Below are 19,640 nucleotides of genomic sequence, written 5' to 3'. Positions count from 1 at the left end.
CATCTTGTCTCCCCACAGCTTCCCTAATTGTTTATCTTTGTCCAGCTTTGTTGTAACTCTCCATCTTATCTCCATGGATGAACAATTCTACACATCCAATGGCATTCTGTCCAATAAAGGAGAAGGATTATTATGTGAAAGGGTAATTACCAACCATTGTTTGCATTTAATTTAAGGATCTCGGTTTTAAAAATATAATGAATTAAAGACAAACAGCTTAGCAGTTTTTAGTGGAATTAGAAACATGCAACTAAATATTAGTATGATCTATTCCCACCATGTGTTCAGTTGCCTAGATACGAATTACATCCCTCTTACTGGCAATTGAGGCTGAATCAGATTGTCCACATCTTGGTGTTGTATTTGACAAGGCCGAGCTTGTGACTGCATATCAACAACAGCACTGAGGACAAATATTGCCATCTCTGCCTAATTCAACTCAAAGTCTCATTACAATTTACTTGCCTCTTGAATTAAATATTCAATCACTGGCCTTCCATTTTCTATCCTCCATTAAATCATTGACAGAGAACTCTGTCGCCCTTGGTCTAACAGACGCAACTCCATTCACTTATCACCCATGTGCTTACTGACAATATTAGCTCCTGCTTAAACAATGTTGCAATTTTTAATTTCTGAAGATCAATTTAAAATTTCTCTGTGACATCCAACCTCTACAATTCTCTGTGATATCTGAACTCTTCTAATTCTGGGACTCTTGCTTATATTCAAATAATTCATTCCAACGCTGATGTACTTTCACTTACTGAGTATCTAGCATGTGGAATTCTTTCCATAAAACTTGCAGTCTCAACATGTTTCTTCTTAGGAGCTACTGAAATATGTATTCTTCCGTATACCATAGGAGGTGTCTTTGGCTCACTTAATTTCCAAGGGAGGACAGAGTTAGAAATGCCCAATTATTGTCACCTTTCTGAACTGGTGTTATATCTCATCATTTGAACAATTATGACAGGGAGCAGGAGACAGCAGCATGCAGACTAGTTTGGAAAGCACAATCAATTATTTCAAGAGTTAGTCCGACACAAGTAAATGGTTTATTCAGAAACCATTTAGGTTTTGCTCTTCAGGTTTACAGTCTCATTTTGAGAGCTTAATTGTTTGTCTTGAAACATGCTAACTTTTTATTCTGTGTGTGTGTATACAGTTCTATAATGTTTCACATTGCCAGAATGGAAAGGTTATTTAGTGGACTGAATTTCTGCATGACTGTATAACTAATTTGGAAGCAGGTGTTTCAGACATTGGGAATAATTGAAATTCAATAAAGCTTTCATCAGCAGGCTGTGGTCCTCACACAAACCATCTGTGGTAATATACAATGCCATCTATATTCAGCATGGCATACTGGATAGGAGACAATATAACTAAAACAAGACTCTGTAGACATTTTAGTCCATTTTTATTCTGTATGATAGGCCCTTGCAAATTGGATAGTGCAAAATATACTCCTACTTCTATAACACTGCAAAATAGAGCAATTAGTTTCCCAGTTATTGTTGATTGATTCTCAAAATTGTTCCTGGGTTGCAGTTTGCTTCTCACATCAATCATAGTTAGGCAAAACATTTTTTTTTTTACATTTTGTTCAAATTTGAGTCAAAAATTCAATGGAGAATTTAATTTTTTGTGATTATAAAAATAACAGTTAATGAAGGACACACTTCCTGTTCGTGGCAAAACTAGTATGAAAGCTATATTAAAATAGTCAATTTGTAAGCAATTAATTCAGATGCAGAATAAATTGCACAGGTTTGATCTGCTTCATCAATTGCATTAGCAATGCCATTTTTCTCAGTGAAGCTTTGTGCAGTGTCTGTGAGCATGAGCGTGCATTGTAAATGAGTGAAGTAGTGCTGATTGTTAATGCTGTGATATGGAGAGAAGATTCAAGGCTACCTGTACCAAGCTGGCTATGTAACAAAGTTAATACATTCCTTGGCCCAGGAATTAAATCATGCCTGTTGAAGTGAGTTAACCACGATTAATACAATGGAACAACCTACAAGAAAATGCACAAAGATTTTATTTGTGGGCCACCACTGCAAAATTCAGTTGTAGATAAGAACAGAATGAGTCATACTGAATAGATTGTATATTCTAAAAGTAAATAGAAAAGTACGTGAAGGTGAATGGAAAATTGAAAAGGATTGCAAATGACAGGTCTAGAGGATTAGGAGGTGGGGTCAAGACAACAGCTGGGGAATTGGAACTTGGAACATTGAATAGGGAAATAGGGTAGATTCATGATCAGGAAGAGAGCTCAGGGCAATGGTCATTGATGGAGAATTGGACAAGTGTTAGTTACTAACAGGACTAAGCAAGGGTCAGACTGGAATTGTTGCAGAGTACATGCTGGGAAGTTGGTGAGGAGGTTGAGAGACAAATATATATTTGAGAGAATGGCCAGTGGCTAGCAAGCAGGGAGGGCTATGTAATGGATTGGTGGAACAAATGGTGAAATAAAGCTGAGTAGACTTACAAGGTGAGGGGAGGGGAGAGAGAAATGCAAGGTAATAAGTGAAACATGAGCTGGGAAATTGATTGGTGACAGGGATACAGAGCTGGAAAATGGGGAGTCTGATAGAAGAGGACAGAAGGCCATGGAAGAAAGGGGGAAGGAGCAACAGCTCTTTACTTCATCCATCTCCCTCCAGGTTTCACCTGTCACCATGTGTTTCTCTCTCCCCTTCCCCCTCCTTTTAAATCCTTTTATTCTCTAGTCCTGGTGAAGGGTCTTGACCCGATACATTGAATGTACTTTTTTTTCCATAGATGCTGCCTGGCCTGCTGAGTTCCTCCAGCATTTTGTGTGTGTGTTGCTTGGATTTCCAGCATCTGCACATTTTCTCTTGTTTGTGGTGGTTTGGTGGGATGATGTTGTTCACCAGCTCAATGGTGGGGAGGTGTTGTCTCTTGGGAGACTAAGTGAAATATCTTGGAATTTAGATTTTTAGCCAAGTAAAAAAAAAATGACTGAAAACATTGCTCATTCTCTCTTTAAGGCTGCTAATTCTTAAGTATTCTGTTCTTGCAATATTGTCTGCAGCAATTACCTGGATCAACTGAGAAACAGCCACAATAAACAGAATGTGTCCCTTGAATCTTTGCAGTTTATGTGAATTTATTCAATGCTCCACAGGAAATCCTGGTTCAAATGTATGAATCCACCAATAGGTTATAATAATGTTATTTTTGCAATGAAAATTTATATAGGACATAAGTTCTCAAAATAGCCTTGAAGTCAGAAGACTCTTGGGAATCTGACCTTCATGGTAGTGACTTTGCACCATAAATTACATTGTAAGAACCTCAGGCTCAGTTCTTTTAGCAGATGAGAATGTGTATTAGGATATAGAACCATTGAACACTACAGCACAGTACAGGCCCTTCAGCCCTCCATGTTGTGCTGACTCATATAATCCTTTCAAAAAGTACTAAACCCACAGTACCCCATAACCCTCCATTTTTTCTTTCATCCATGTGCCTGTCCAAGAGGTTCTTAAATACCCCTAATGTTTTACCCTCCACCACCATCCCTGGCAAGTTATTCCAGGCACTCACAACCCTCTGTGTAAAAAAACTTACCCCTGATGTCTCCTCTAAACTTCCCTCCCTTAATTTTGTACATATGCCCTCTGGTGTTTGCTATTGGTGCCCTGGGAAACAGGTACTGACTATCCACCCTATCTATGCCTCTCATAATCTTGTAGACCTCTATCAAGTCCCCTCTCATTCTTCTACGCTCTAAAGAGAAAAGTCCCAGCTTTGCTAACCTTGTTTCATATGACTTGTTCTCCAAACCAGGCAACATCCTGGTAAATCTCCTCTGCACCCTCCTCATAGCTTCCACATCCTTCTTATAATGAGGTGACCAGAATTGAACACAATACTCTAAGTACGGTCTCACCAGAGATTTGTAGAGTTGCAACATGACCTCTCTGCTCTTGAACTCAACCCCCCTGTTAATGAAGCCTAACATCCCATAGGCCTTCTTAACTACCCTATCAACCTGTGCAGCGACCTTGAGGGATGTATGGATTTGAACCCCAAGGTCCCTTTGTTCATCCACACTATTAAGTAACTGACCATTAATCCTGTACTCAGTCTTCTGGTTTGTCCTTCCAAAATGCATCACCTCACACTTATCCAGATTGAACTCCATCTCCCATTTTTCTGCCCAACTCTGCAGCCTGTCTATATCCTCGTGTAACCTTCGACAACCTACAGCTCCATCCATAACTCCTCCAATCTTCGTGTCATCCGCAAACTTACTCACCCATCCTTCCGCCTCTACATCCAGGTCATTTACAAAAATCACAAATAGCAGGGGTCCCAGAATCGATCCCTGCGGCACTCCACTAGTCACCGACCTCCAGGCAGAATACTTCCCTTCCACAACTGCCCTCTGTTTACCATGTAGAACACATCTACCACCCTACCCTCATCAATTTCTTTTGTTACCTCTTCAAAAAACTCAATCAGGCTCATGAGGCATGATCTTCCCTTCACAAAGCCATGTTGACTATCCATGAGTAAACTGTACTCCTCCAAATGCTCGTAGATCCTATCCTTAAGAATCCTTTCCAGTAGTTTGCAGACCACCGATGTAAGACTCACTGGTCTATAGTTCCCAGGTTTCTCCCTATTACCTTTTTTAAACAAGGGAACTACATTTGCCATTCTCCAGTCCTCCAGCACTTCCCCTGTAACCAAAGAGGATTCAAAGATCATAGCTAATGCTCCTGTGATCTCTTCTCTCAATTCCCACAACAACCTGGGATGTATCATATCCGGCCCTGAGGATTTATCAATCTTAATGTTTTTAAGAAGATCCAGCACTTCTTCTTCCTTAATATCCACATTGTCCAGCACACAGGTCGGCTCTTCTTCAACCTCATCCTGATCAAGATCCTTTTCACTTGTGAATACTGAAGTAAAGTATTCATTTAGGACCTCCCCAAACTCCTCTGCCTCTAGGGACATGTAATATAAAATGTAGTTGAAATTAAATAGAGCCTTATTTTAATCATGACATTGTGATGTAATATTAATGATCAGATGTATAACAGTTCCTAGAAAAGTCTGTTTATTGTACATTAGTAGTTATCACAACACATTTTCCCAAAAGATCTGATAGTTGGTTTGTTTCTGTGGGGGGGGGGGTGTTGATGTCAGACTAGACTCTGGGAATTGAGGAGTCTAATGGCTTGGGGGAAGAAACTGTTGCACACTCTGGTTGTAAGAGCCCAAATGCTTCGGTAACTTTTGCCAGATGGCAGGAGAGAGAAGAGTTTGTATGTGGGGTGCGTGGGGTCCTTCACAATGCTGTTAGCTTTGCAGATACAGCATGTGGTGTAAATGTCTGTAATGGCGGGAAGAGAGACCCCGATGATCGCTTCAGCTGACCTCACTATCCACTGCAGGCAGGGTCTTACGATCCGAGATGATGCATTTTCCGAACCAGGCAGTAATGCAGCTGCTCAGGATACTCTTGACACATCCTCTGTAGAATGTGGTGAGGATGGGGGGGTGGGAGATAGACTTTTCTCAGCCTTCACAGAAAGTAGAGATGCTGCTGGGCTTTCTTAGCTATGGAGCTCGTGTTGAGGGACAACATCATCTGGTTCAACTTTGGGCATTTGGAAAAGATAGAGGCCGTAGAACTGAATTTTTGCTGGATTTTTAAAGGTCAAAGTAAATTTATTATCAAAGTATACATATGTCACCATATGCAATGCTGATTCATTTTCTTGCAAGCATACTCAATAAATCCATACTAAAATAATGGCCATAATAGAATTGATGAAAGACTACACCAACTTGAGTGTTCAACTAGTGTGCAAATAGAAAAAGAAAAAAATAGTAATAATAAATAAATAAGCAGTAAATATCAAGAACATGAGATGAAGATTCCTCGAAAGTGAGTCCATAGGTTGTGGGAACATTTCAATGATGGGACAAGAGAAGCTGAGTGAAGATATCCCCTTTGGTTCAAGAGCCTGATGGTGGAGGGGTAATAACTGTTTCTGAACCTGGTGATGTGAGTTCTGGGGCTCCTGTATCTTCTTAAGACATAGGCATTAGCATTTCTAATACTTAGTTATGGGAACTACTCAACCGATTCTGGGGATAAACATTTTTACAAAGTGGACATAATGAGAGCATCAAGAGATTTTGTCATGTTTCAAAGGTCAAAGTAAATTTTTTCATCAAAGTACATATATCATCATATGTTTATCAACATGTATGAGCATGAGCTTCATTTTCTCGTGGGCATACTCAATAAATCTATAGAAGTGAGAGTCCTGAGCCTCCTGTATCTTCTTCCTGATGGCAGCAGTGAGAAGAGAGAAAAAAACATGTTCTGAGTGGTCATGTCCCTGATGATGGATGCTGATTTCCTGCAACAGTGTTTCATGTAAATGTGCTCAGTAATGGGGAGGGCTTTACCCATGATGGACTGGGTTGTATCCACTACTTTTTAAAGGATTTTCTCTTCAAGGGCAATGGTGTTTCCATACCAGGCTGTGATGCAGCCAGTCAATATACTCTCCATTACACATCTATAGAAGTTTGTCAAAGTTTTAGATGTCATGCCAAATTTTCATGAACTCCTAAGGAAGTAGAGGCTCTGCCTTGCTTATCTGCACTTACGTGCTGGGCCCAGGTTAAGTCCTCCAAAATAATAACACCGAGGAATTTAAAGTTGCTGACCCCCTCCATTTCTGATTCTCCCTTGATGACTGGCTCATGGACCACTGATTTCCTTCTCCTGAAGTCAATAAACAGCTCCTTGGTCCTGCTGACATTGAGTAAGAGGTCGTTGTTATGGCACCACTCAGCCAGATTTTTATGCTGACAACACACAACGCTTCCTAATGGCCATATGTTTTCAGACGATGTTGCTGAGGCAGATCTTGTAGATGAATAATAGGTGTGGAGCAAGGATTGATCCATGGCAGACAATAAAGGTAATGTTCCAGAAATAAAAAGAGCAACCACATCTTGTGATGCTCTATCAGCACATGGATTGCTAAAAATGTCAATAGCATAAAGTTGATATAGTTCCTGTATTTCTTTAAGCTAGTAGCATTGTGAACTTAGAAGTCATTGAAGTTGGTGCTATATGTTCTTTGAAACCAGAGTCAGTGTTGTACCAATATTGTCCAATGCTGGCAGTATTAGTGTTAGTTTTCCTTGAAATTAGTAATATCAGCACTATGTATTTTCTGGAACAATGCTGTACATTGTTGTACAGCAAAGTGTTAGTGCTGTGTTTCTAAACTCTTACAGAAATCTCAGCGATCAATATTATTAGCATGTTGTTTGACATTGATTGTACTGTTGCCCTGTGAATGTTGAAATTAATGCTACCAGTATACATTTTCTTAACCAATATGCTTCCTGGAGACTTCCCTACATCCAGGAAGGATTGGAAGATAGTCCATCTCCAGACCAATGGATCCAGCAGTCTCCAACTTCAGTTCTGATGCTTTGGATGCCTCCAGACAGTGGATATCACCAATGCTAACTCTATCCCCAGCAGCCCCAAGCAGCTCCAGACCATGGATCCCACTGTCTCTAACTCTGACCCCAGTGACCTTGGGCTACTCCAGGCCACAGATCCCACTGTCTCTAACTCTGACCCCAGTGACCCTGGGCAGCTCCAGCCTACAGATTCCACCATCACCAACTCTGATTCCAATTACCCATGATGCCTTCAGACCACAAATTACACAGCCTCTTGTTCCAACTCGAGCCCTCAGCTGCCATCTCCGGGCCAAGAGCTTTCTGGCTGCCATTAGGTCCTTGGGCTCCCCATCCTCAACCATAACTCTTCAACCTCAGATCTCTCAGGCTCCCCCGTCACTTCTTGAATCCTCAGAGCCTCCATTTTCCTCCCACTCCACATGCCCTGAACTCCCCAATCCTCCCCCTGCTCTGATGCCACCAACTCTCCTCCCCACTCCATTTGCAGCTTTAATCCTTCCTGCGTTTTCCCTATTTCCTCTGATTATCCCCTCTCAGAGGCAGAATTTCTGTCCTCAGCAAGGGCCTCATCTTTGTCCCCCTGTGCCCGCACCTCAGTGAGTTCCACATCCGCCACGACACCAAACCCTTCTTCCATTGCCTCCACCTCCAAGCTCACATCTTTGCCAAGAATTCCCCACCAAGCACCGATAACTCCTTTTCCTGTCTCCAACCCTCCTCCTCTTCCTGGACATCCCTTTCTGGTTCTCTACCTGCTCTGGATCCTTTCATCTCTTATTTCTGATGCGGCAGCAACTGACTCAACTTGAGCACTTGTCTCTCCTCCTGGAACCTTACCTACTCTCTCCGCACCAATCCCAGCCCGCAGACAAAGGAGGTGCGGTTGGAGTATGGTGGACTGACCTCTACTTTGCTGAAACCAGGAGACCTTCTCAACCACCTTCTCTTAAATATCCCTTGTAAAGGACCCCACTTTGGACCATCAAACCACTGTCTCCTGCACCATTACTAACCTCATCAACTCCAGAGATCTCCCATCTACTTCCATCAATCTCATAGTCCCCTTACCCCACACTGCTCATTTCTACTTCCTACCCAATATCCACAATCCTGACCATCCAGGAAGGCCCATTGTCTCTGCCTGCTCCTGCCCCAATGATCTTGTATCCATACACTTCAACTCCACTTTTTCCCCCTTGGTTCAGCCCCTTCCCACCTACATCTGCAACACTTCATATGCCCTCAATCTTCTGAACGACCTTCAATTCTTTGGCCCTGACCACCTCATTTTCAGCACAGCTGTCTAGTCCCTATACACTTCTATCCCCATCAAGGCCTTAAAGCTCTCCATATCTTTTTCGACAAAAGACCCAACTAATTCCACACCACCACCACCCTCTTCCGTGTGGTAGAACTGGTGTTCACCCTCAAGGAGGTTATGCTGCAACCGTACAGGGTATTGTTGAGGTTGCACCTGGAGTACTACGTGCAGTTCTGGTCTTCTTGCTTGAGGAAGGACACACTAGCTTTGGAAGTGGTGAGTGGTGCAGGTTGATTCCAGAGATGAGGGGGTTAGACTATGAGGAGAAATTTAGTCACCTGGGAATGTACTCACTGGAATTCAGAAGAACGAGAGGAGATCTTATAGAAACATATAAAATTATGAAAGGGATAGATAAGATAGAGACGGGAAAGTTGTTTCCACTGGTAGGTGAGACTAGAACTAGGGGATGTAGCCTCAAGATTCAGGGGGAGTAGGTGCAGGACGGAGATGAAGAGGAACTGCTTTTCCCAGAGAGTGGCGAACCTGAAGAATTCTCTGCCCAATGAAGCAGTGGAGGCTGCCTCAGTAAATACAAACTTATATTTAAGACAAGTTTGGATAGATTTTTGCATAGTAGAGGAATTAAGAGTTATGGGGAAAAGGCAGGTAGGTGGAGATGAGTCGATGGCCAGATCAACCATGATCTTATTGAATGGCAGAGCAGACTTGACAGGCCAGATGGCCTACTCTTGCTCCTATTTCTTATATTCTTATGTTCTCAACAATTTCTTTTTTGGCTCCTGCCACTTTCTCCAAACCCAAGGGGTAGCTGTGGGTGCATGCATGGGTCACAGCTATGCCTGCCTTTTCATTAGCTACATGGAACAGTCCATGTTCCATCTCTTCACTGGTAATGTTCCCCAATTCTTTCTGCACTACATTGATGACTGCATTTGTGCTGCTTCATGCACACATGCTGAGCTTGTCAATTTTATCAACTTTGCCTTCAACTTCCATACTGCCCCTAAGTTCACTTGGTCAATTTCTGACGTCTCTCTCCCCTTTTTTGATCTCTCTGTCTCCATCTCTGGAGATAAACTGTCTACCAACCTACTAATTTGCATGGCTATCTTGACTATAACTCTTCCCAAACTGAATCCTGTAAAAATGCTATTCCCTTTTCTCAGATCTTTCATCTCACTGCATCTGATCCGAGGATGAGCTTTCCTTTCCAGGACATCAGAGAAGGTGGTTTTCCATCTTCCACCATTGGTGCTGCATCTCCTCCATTTTCCAGACATCCTTACTCACCTCATCTTCCCACTGCCTTAACAGGGATAGAGTTCCCCTTGTCCTCACCTACCACCCAAAGAGCTCCACCTCCACCTCCACCTCCAACACATCACTCTCTGCAACTTCCACCACCTTCAATGGGATCCTACCACCAAACACGTCTTTACCTTCCCTCCCCTACTCTCTACTTTCTCTTGTCCAATCATGTGATTCCCTTGTCCATTTGTTGCTCCCCACTAATCTCCCTCCTGGCACGTACCCCTGCAAGTGACAGAGATGCGACACCTGCCCAATCACCTCAGGGCCCCAAACAGTCCTTCCAGATGAGACAATACTTCACCCACGAATCTGTTGGGGTCATCATTTGTATCCGGTGCTCCCGTTGCAGCTCCTCTGCATTGGTGAGACACGATGTAAATTGGGTGAATGCCTCCGCTCCATCTGCAAAGAGTAGAATTTCCCAGCGGCCAACCATTTTAATTCCTACCCCTATTCCTGTTCCAACATGTCAGTTCATAACCTCCTCTTTTGCCACGATGAGGCCATTCTTAGGGTGGAGGAGCAACACCTGGTATTCTGTCTGGGTAGCTTCCTACCTGGTGGCATGAATATTGATTTCTGCTTCCAGTAATTCTTTTTTCTTATCCTCTTCCCCTGACCGCTTCTTTTATTCCCTACTCTGACCTCTTACCTCTTCTCCTCACCTGACTATCACCTCCGCTTGATGACTTCCTTCCTTCCTTCTTCAAGAACAAGTAATGAAAACACATGATAAATATAAATGCATAAGATAGTTTATATGCATAGTTTAATTGTGTGCCTATAAAGTGACTCTAGGCAATACATAAGATGATTGATGGGAAATACTAAAGTATCAGTGGAGTTAGTGGGCGGAGGAGTTGATCAGCCTTGCTGCTTGGGGAAAGTAACTGTTTTTGAGTCCGGTGATCCTGGCATGGATTCTACACAGCCTCCTCCCTGATGGGAGTGGGGCAATCAGTCCATGAGCAGGATGGGAGGGAATCTCGTGATATTACTGGCATTTTTCCTGCACCTTTCTATATATTTGGCCTTGATGGCAGGTAGGCTGGTGCCAGTGATGCGTTGGACAGATTTGACTAATGGGTAGAGCCTTCCTGTCCAGTGCAGAGCAGTTTCTGTACCAAGTAGTGATGCAGCTTGGTAGGATGCCCTCCACTGCATCTCTGTGGGTACGGATATGCAAAGTGCAGCTCTCTTCAGTCTCCTCAAAGTAGAGGCATTGGTGAAGTTTCCTGACTATGTAGGATGTGTTTTGGGACCATGGGAGGTTGTGTGTGATGTGCACTCCCGGGAGTTTGAAACTGTTTGCAGTTCCCTCTGCTGTGTCACCGATGTAAAGAGTGGTGTGAGTTCTCCTGAAGCCGGTAACCATCTCCTTTGTCTTGTTGACATTAAGGAAGAGGTTATTTGCCTGACCCCATGCCTTGAGCTCCTCCACATCCTCTCTGTAGGCCAGCTCATCGTTGTTGGTGATGAGCCTCACCACTGCCATGCTGTCAGTGAACTTGACGATGTGATTGCACACGTGTTTGGCCGAGTAGTCACGTCTGAACAGAGTGTACAGCAATGGGCTCGGCTCACAGCCCTGGGGGGCAACAGTCATGTTGAGGGTGATGAGGAGGGAGCAGCAGTTGTGTATCCTCACTATCTGAGGTCCATCGTTAGGAAGTCCAACACTCAGTTATATAGTGGTGTAGTTAGGCAGAGGAGGAGGAGTAGGAGTTTGTTCACAAAGGTTTGTGGGACAATAAGTTGCATGTCAAACTGAAATCAGCATTCTGACAGCATGTCTATGTGCCATCATGGTCAGTATGGATATGATGGGCTGGAGGGCCTTTTACCATGCTGTATTGTATTTCAATATGAGAATGGCACAAATTTAGCTGCAGTAATTTAAAACATGGAAAAGAGTTGAAGTGTATCTGAACAAATAAAATTTATTTACCCCTTTAGTGCACTTACATCAAAAAATTTCTTTTTTACTTCTCATACGTCTGTTTTTCACCTTAAGTGTGTTTCTGGGACCGTTAGAGCCTGCAATTTACAGTTTGGAGATTGTTCGAGTGACCCAGCACTTTGCCGTCTCCAAGAAGATTCTGGGAAGTGAGCACATACTCAATGTGAAGAGACTTCGAGGCGGGGCATGAGCCTCCACTAATCGCCAATTAAAGTATTGAGGAAGACCGAGACCTTAAGGCGAATGCGGAGGGCGAGTGAAAGTTCAGTGCCAACTGCCTGCCTTTTGAACACTGCTGAGAAGGAGTCTGTGAGTGGCCTGTCACTGCGTGTCTCACTGGGGAAGGTGGGTGGGCTTCTGTGCTTCTGCGGTGTCCCTCTCCTTTGGTGATGTCGGGGGATGGTATCATGGTTCTGCGTTTATGGATTGAACTAATGTGTTTATTCCTTTTCCATTTTATTGTGCGAGGGGAGGGTGTTTGAGGGCTGATGTTCTGTTTGTTTTTTGTGCGGAGGAGGGGTTGCTTTTTGGGATTTGATGTTCTTGTTCCATTTCTGTGCAGGGAAGGGGGTTTTGGGGGTTGCTCATTGGGATGCCATTGTTTTTTGTTGGGGGGGGGTGGCGGGGTGGATGTCTGGGTTTGATGTTACTCCCTGAAAGATCTTCATGTTTTTTCTTTGTTTCGTGGCTATCCAGAGAAGACTAATTTCAGAATTGTATGTGGACAACGCTTCGATAACAAATGAACCTTTGAATACACAAGATCAAAAGAGGTTTCAGAGGGTTGTGGACTCAGCCAGTTTCAATACAGGCACAACCTCCTCACCACTGAGGACATCTTTAAAAGACGGCGGCATCCATTACTCGGAACCCTTCCTATCTGGGTCATGCCCTCTTCTCATTACTACCATCAGGGAGAAGGTACAGGAGCCTGAGGACCCACACTCAATGATTTAGAAGCAGTTTCTTCTCTCTACCATTTGCTTTCTGAATGGTCCAGGACCCATGAACCTTGTCCTTCCTTTTTTGCAATGTTTATTTATTTTGTAATTTATAGTAATTTGATATCTTTGCGCTATACTGCTGCCACAAAATGATACTCATCGTCTAAGACGGTGATGATAAACCTGATTCTGGTTTGTTTATCTCTGAGGTTGCAAGCATTTCTGAAGCTTTTCCATGACTTGGTTGGCTTTTATGAACTCTATGTGTCCTTCTGAGACACTTGCAGTGTAAAGCTTCCAGTGCATACACACTCAGTGGCCGCCTTATTAGATACCTCCTGTACCTAATGAAGTGGCCACTGAGTGTATGTAACCCATGCACTTCAAGGTTTGACATGTTGTGCATTCAGAGATGCTCTTCTGCACACCACTGTTGTAATGTGTGGTTATTTGAGTTACTGTTGCCTTCCTGTCAGCTTGAACCCGTCTGGCCACGCTCTTCTGACCTCTCTCATTAACAAAGCATTTTCACCAGCAGAACTGCTGATCACTGTTTTTTTTTGCTTTTGCAGCACTCTCTGTAAACTTTATTCATTAAAATCTTGGAAGATCAACAATTTCTGAGGGTACTCAAGCCACCCTATCTGGCACCAACAATCATTCCACAGTCATAGTCACTCAAATCACATTTCTTCCACATTCTGATGTTTGGTCTGAACAACAATGAACTCCTTGAACTCCTGCATGCTTTTATGTATTGAGTTGCTGTCACGTGATTGACTGGTTAGATATTTGCATTAATGGGCAGGCTCACAGATGTAACGAATAAAGTAGCCACTGAGTGTATATTCTCATCTTTATGTTACTTCCATTATCCGTCTTTATCTTAAGCAGGAACTAATATTACATGACAACACACACAAAATGCTGGTAGAACACAGCAGGCTAGGCAGCATCTATAGGGAGAAGCGTTGTCGACGTTTCGGGCCGAGACCCTTCATCAGGACTAACCAACATGATTTATTTTTGTTGTCAAATGCATATTAATTTTCTCTGGAATTTGAATCGCTTAGATTGAATGCTAATTTTTCATTTTTTTAATGTACGAAGACGTTTATCTCTGGTCTTCATCTTATTACTGGAGTGAACAAAAGTGGGACATTTAAAACATATATTTGTAGTAAGCATGGTAAAAATATTTGGGAACCTATGAGTTACAAGGTACAGTGCATAATTATTACAGATTCACTCTAGTATTACATGTACAATGTTTACACTGTGAGCTTTATGTGAGCCAGGAGTTTCATTGTACCCTGGCGTATATGACAAAAAAATTAATCTGAATCTGCATGAGATAATGAAGTATAATGATGGTTATCTGTCTTGTTCCAGTCAATTTTAAGTCATCAATTTATATTTGGAGAGCAATGTGCTATAGCAGTATGCTAACCTTTGCACTATACAACGAGAAGCTATCCAAGGAATCACAGTTAGCTTCTATCATTAGCATTGTGCTGTCCTCCATTCGAGAAAATTTAGCTGACCAATTTACAGGACCTGATCCCTCTCCAGAGTATGGAAATAAAATCAATGAAGTATAAACCCCGCAAATTGTGGTTCACACATCTGACAAACCTCAACGTCTGCAGGAAACAATAAAGATTATCACAAAAAAAATGCATTATTCCAAGCTTTTTCGTTCCAAAATTGAAAATGAGGATTCAGCTATTAAAGTAGAGCAACTGTATCCCATAGAAGCAAAGTATTTTCATTCAGCTCCAACTCATTTGCAGCAATCTTAGAGAAATAAAGATACTAATAAGCTCCTGAAAGGTATATTAGTGTTCAAAATAGATTTAACAGTCCCCAGATGATAGCGTACTGTGTTGATAACATGCCTGTGGGCAATTCTGAGGACCAGTTTACATCCTGCTGCTAATGCCCATTTAGAAATAAAAGTCAAATTAACTAGTGGTAATGATAATTGTATTTTACAGCTTTGTTTTAACAGAGCAAGAATGCTATAACACTGATGGTTAAACAGAAATTTGATCAATGATTTAAAAGTAGAGGAACAATGCAATTTAATTCACTCAGACAGCAATCATAATGTTATTTTCATCTATTAATAATGTAATTCTCAAAGGCCAATTCCTAATTTAGTACTAATTAATGTATTTTTAAAAAAAAATCTCTCCTGTATATTACCTTTAAAGTCAGTAAGCGTCAACACAGAAGCTTGGGATATGCATTTAAGACATGAGTTTATTTTAGATTTTGTTTTAACTAAATGTGAACACTGCTATGAACCTTTAAAAAGTACATATACATTTTTAAGAAGGTCATTGGCTAACAAGAGGAGACAATGTGTAGCTAACCTCTCCCAGCATATTGTAATCCATGAGTAACTTTCACAAGAGAGAGTCACAGAATCAATGATTAAAGAAATGCATACAAAGGATTTTTGGCCCATCTTGTCCTTGAGAGCCAAAAAGATTCAGCCTTTGCTCACTTTACAGATTCTTACTTTGGGAGTTCACCTACTCTACTACTTTTTCAAGCAGTGACCAACAGCATCCTCAAGATGGAAAGAGATCCTCTGTTTGTCTCCATCCTCTACGGATCCCTTTACATCAATATCAGTTTCATACCACACAGAAACAGGCCTTTCATTTCCCTCAAACCTGCACTGAACGTCAAGCACCTACTTCCAGTAATCTTACAATAAGCCAATTTTTATGCTCCCTATATTCCTATCAATTTCACCATTCACCTACACACTTGGGACAATTTACAGCGTCCAGTTTACTTGCACTGCCACAGGAATAAGGTGCAAACCCCACACAGCCAGCAGAGGAGGTCATGAGTAAACTTGGTCACTGGAACTGAGAGGCAGCAGTGCCACCAGCTGCACGGCCATGTTGCCCCAGGTGCAGAGGCAGTCATCTTCTCTTGTTGTAAGGTGATCTGAAGGGTATGCTGTACACTTGCCGTACCAAACTAATGTCTCTCTGGTTATTCATTCCTCTGTCCACTCTAGGTCATTAATTGATTTATATAGCCTCATAGCTAAAGGTTTTCCAGTCCAGAAAACAGTATCCACTCTGTACTCACCCAATATCATTCAGGAAAGGCAAATGGGCAAGCACACCAAGGTCTGTTGCTTTTCTAGCTTTCTTGCCATCCCACCATTTGTCTTGTATACCTTTGTCTTGTCTGCATGCCCCAAATGTATCCCACCACATCTTTCTATTTTCCAATTTCTACCCAAAAAGATCAATGGTTGAAATCTTCATCTGGATCTAATATTAAAGAAACATATCCAATTCTGAACCCGGATGTTAGTTAATATTAGATATTTATACCAACCAGCCTATAAATGTATCCATTTCAAAGAACATGTATGAAAAACAAATGCTTGTCTTTCGAAGGATCCTGTTTATCTGACAGTAGAAGGACAAGGACAGATGTTACCATGGTTTTATTGCGCAGTATATGATTGCTCATCTGAGGTCTTTTTCACTGAGCAGCTGCCGAAGAGGTTTAGCTCTTGACAACAAAAAGAGCTTCTCATTTTCTCTCTATTCTTTATCTCACTAGAATCAATTTCCTCGTCATGCTGAAAGCTTGCTTCAAAAATGGAGTCCAGATATCCACAATTCAGAATAAAATTATGAATCATACTGTACTTCAGAATACAGGCAGTTATGCAGTTCGTCACTATATCAGTTCTAACAGTTAAACCATTACTGATATAATGTATTGATCTGCTCTATGAAAGTTTTTGTTCATCTTTGGATCTGAGCCAAGTATATGGAGCCCACATCTGCAAGCATGGATCGGGTCAGAGTGCAGGGTAAAAGATCGGCAGGTGTTAAAAATTGGCAGCTTATGGAAAAGCTAGAAAAAATCACTGCTTGCTTGATGACTACAGCTCAAATTCTGTATTTAAACTTACCAACCGGTCAAAATAAATGGTCAATGATAGAAATCCTGGAAATTAGGTAGACCAAAGAACCATATCATGCTGCTTCTTAACATTTGTTTGAAAATATACCGGAAGTACTTGCTTCAGGAAAAATGTTCTTTTTTGTCATCTGATCAATACCTATGGGATTGAAACTGACTGATCTGTGTTGTTGTATTTAAAATGTCAGTAATATTTGAGTAATATTATAAAAATATGTTTTTGATCAAACATTCTTTGCTTAAAAGATTCATTATGGTTGCATGTAAAAGTACGTACTAAATGGCATATGTCACCATGGCACTGCATTATATGTACATTCCTCACTTAAAGTAAAAATGAAGTACATGACTTAACTCCCAACTCCCTTGTTTACCTTTCAATTAGTTTGATGTTCTGGAGTTACAAAACATAACAGTGGCAATGAAGAAGTTTTAAATTAACTGAGATGACCACTTACCTGCTGAAGCGCAGCGAGATCTGAAAGTTTTTTTAAAAGCGCAGCAAGACATTCAGCTAATAAAAAACACAGCATAGTAGGTACATCTTCAGAATGGGGAGAGAAAAATAGTTGAGTTTAAAAAAGGCAGAAAACAGATGAATTCACGTGTTCCTAAACAGCGGCCACCAGGTGATAATAATCATAAATAAATAAAAAGAGCAGAAATGGCTGGCTACGTCGGAAAGATTGACACATTCGATTGCACTAGAGATAACTGAAATACATATACTGAGCTAATTGAGCAGTATTTTAAAGTAAGTGGAAGGAGGTCAATTTCAGCATTTGTGGCTGAATTGAAGAAGTTGCCAAAGCACTTTTAGTTCAATGAGGGTCTTAATGATGAACTGAGAAATCATTTACTTCATGGAATCTTACAAGAAAGCATTCAAAAATGGCCCTAACTGAAACACAACTTACATTTAAAAGAGCAGTTGAAATTGCTGTATCAATGGAAACAGCAATCAGAGACACAACTGAGTTGCAGTCAGTGAGTGTGAACAAAATTGCAACATCTAAGTTGAAACAGGCCTCTGGGAACAAATTGTGTTACCATTGTGGCAGGGGTTCACATTTTCCAGACCAATGCAGTTTTAAAGGCAAATCTTACAGAAAATGCAAAACTTTAGGGCATATAAGAACATGGTGGGGAGACAAAATAAATGGACTGCACAGGGAAGAGATAAAGATAAAAAATCAAGTTACAGTTTCAAAAAGAGCACAAATCTGCATGCTGTTGATCTGATAATGGTAAAAGTGACATGGGTCTGAGTAGCCTTAAGATTTACAATGTGTAAAACTAACAATAAATAGGCAATATGGCTTACACCAGAAGTGAATAGTAAATTAATTAAAATGGAATTGGACACTGGCTCAGTTGTTTCAATCATCCCACAATAAGAGTTTGAACGGCATTTCAAAGATACTAAACTGAAGCCTGCGGATGTCCAACTGAGAATTTATACTGGATAAAAGATAACTCGTATGGGAATGACATTTGTAACAGTGAAATACAACAAGCAACAAGCCACAATAGGCTTTTATGTGGGAAAAACAGGAGGGTCAGCTTGTGATTGGCTACAATTTGATTGGTAATCTATCCACCATTTGCAAGCCACATCCCCTGTAACTGAATGCAAGTTAAGAAAAGTACTGGATGTACAGTGTTCAAGTATGGCATTGGAAAACTCAATCATATTTAGAGTAAAGTTGCGTTAAATAAAAATACCATGGCCAAGTTTTACAAAACTCATCTGATTCCTTATACCATCTATGATAAAGTAGCCAGTGAGCTAGATCGCATGGAGGCTGAAGGAATTCTTTCCAAGGTTGAGTGGAGACCATAGGCAATAACAGTGGTCCCAATAGCCAAGAAGAATAGGTCTGTCAGGAACTGTGATGATTTTAAAGTCACCATTAACTCATTACTGAAAGCAGATCAATACTATCTGCCCAGGATAGAGGCTATCTTTGCAAACCTTTCTGGAGGAAAACACTTCAGCAAAGTGGACTTAGCTGAGGCCTATCTACAGATGGAGATGGAAGAAGAATCCAAATTGTTTCTCACCATGAACACTCACAGAGGGCTTTATCAGTATAATAGATGTAACTGCACTCTAGCAGAAAACTATGGACCAGGTGCTGCAAGGCTGGTGTGGCCTGGATGAAATAATTGTCAGGATGACAAGGAACATCTCCAAAATCTCAAGCAGCATTAAAAAAATTCAAAGATTATGGCCTCAGAGCACAATGTAAGAAGTGTGAATTTTTTAAACCAAGCATCACTTAATGTGGTCACACCATTATCACACAAGAATTACACAAGTGCGCTGAGAAAATTCAGGCATTGGTAGATGGTCCAAGGCCAAAGGATGTGTCACAGCTGTGTTGCTTTTTAGGATTTGTAAACTATTATAATGGGTTCCTTTCAAACCTGGCTGCTGTGCTTCACTCCTTGAACTGATTACTGCAGATTAGGAAGAAATGTCAATGGACGAAGCTGTGTGAGGTGGATTTCAAAAAGTGGTGACATCAGACACTGTGCTCACACATTGTCCAGTGAAACTTGGTGACGCCTCTCATTGTGTAGGTGCAGTCGTGTCACATTACGTGTGATGGAAGTGAATCTGCATAGTTTATGCATCACGTTCATTACCACT

The sequence above is a fragment of the Hypanus sabinus genome, chromosome 4 (genome assembly GCF_030144855.1).
Source record: "Hypanus sabinus isolate sHypSab1 chromosome 4, sHypSab1.hap1, whole genome shotgun sequence".
NCBI classification, from domain to species: domain Eukaryota; kingdom Metazoa; phylum Chordata; class Chondrichthyes; order Myliobatiformes; family Dasyatidae; genus Hypanus; species Hypanus sabinus.
The sequence above is the reverse complement of the archived record's forward strand: the minus strand, read 5'-3'. Positions refer to the sequence as shown.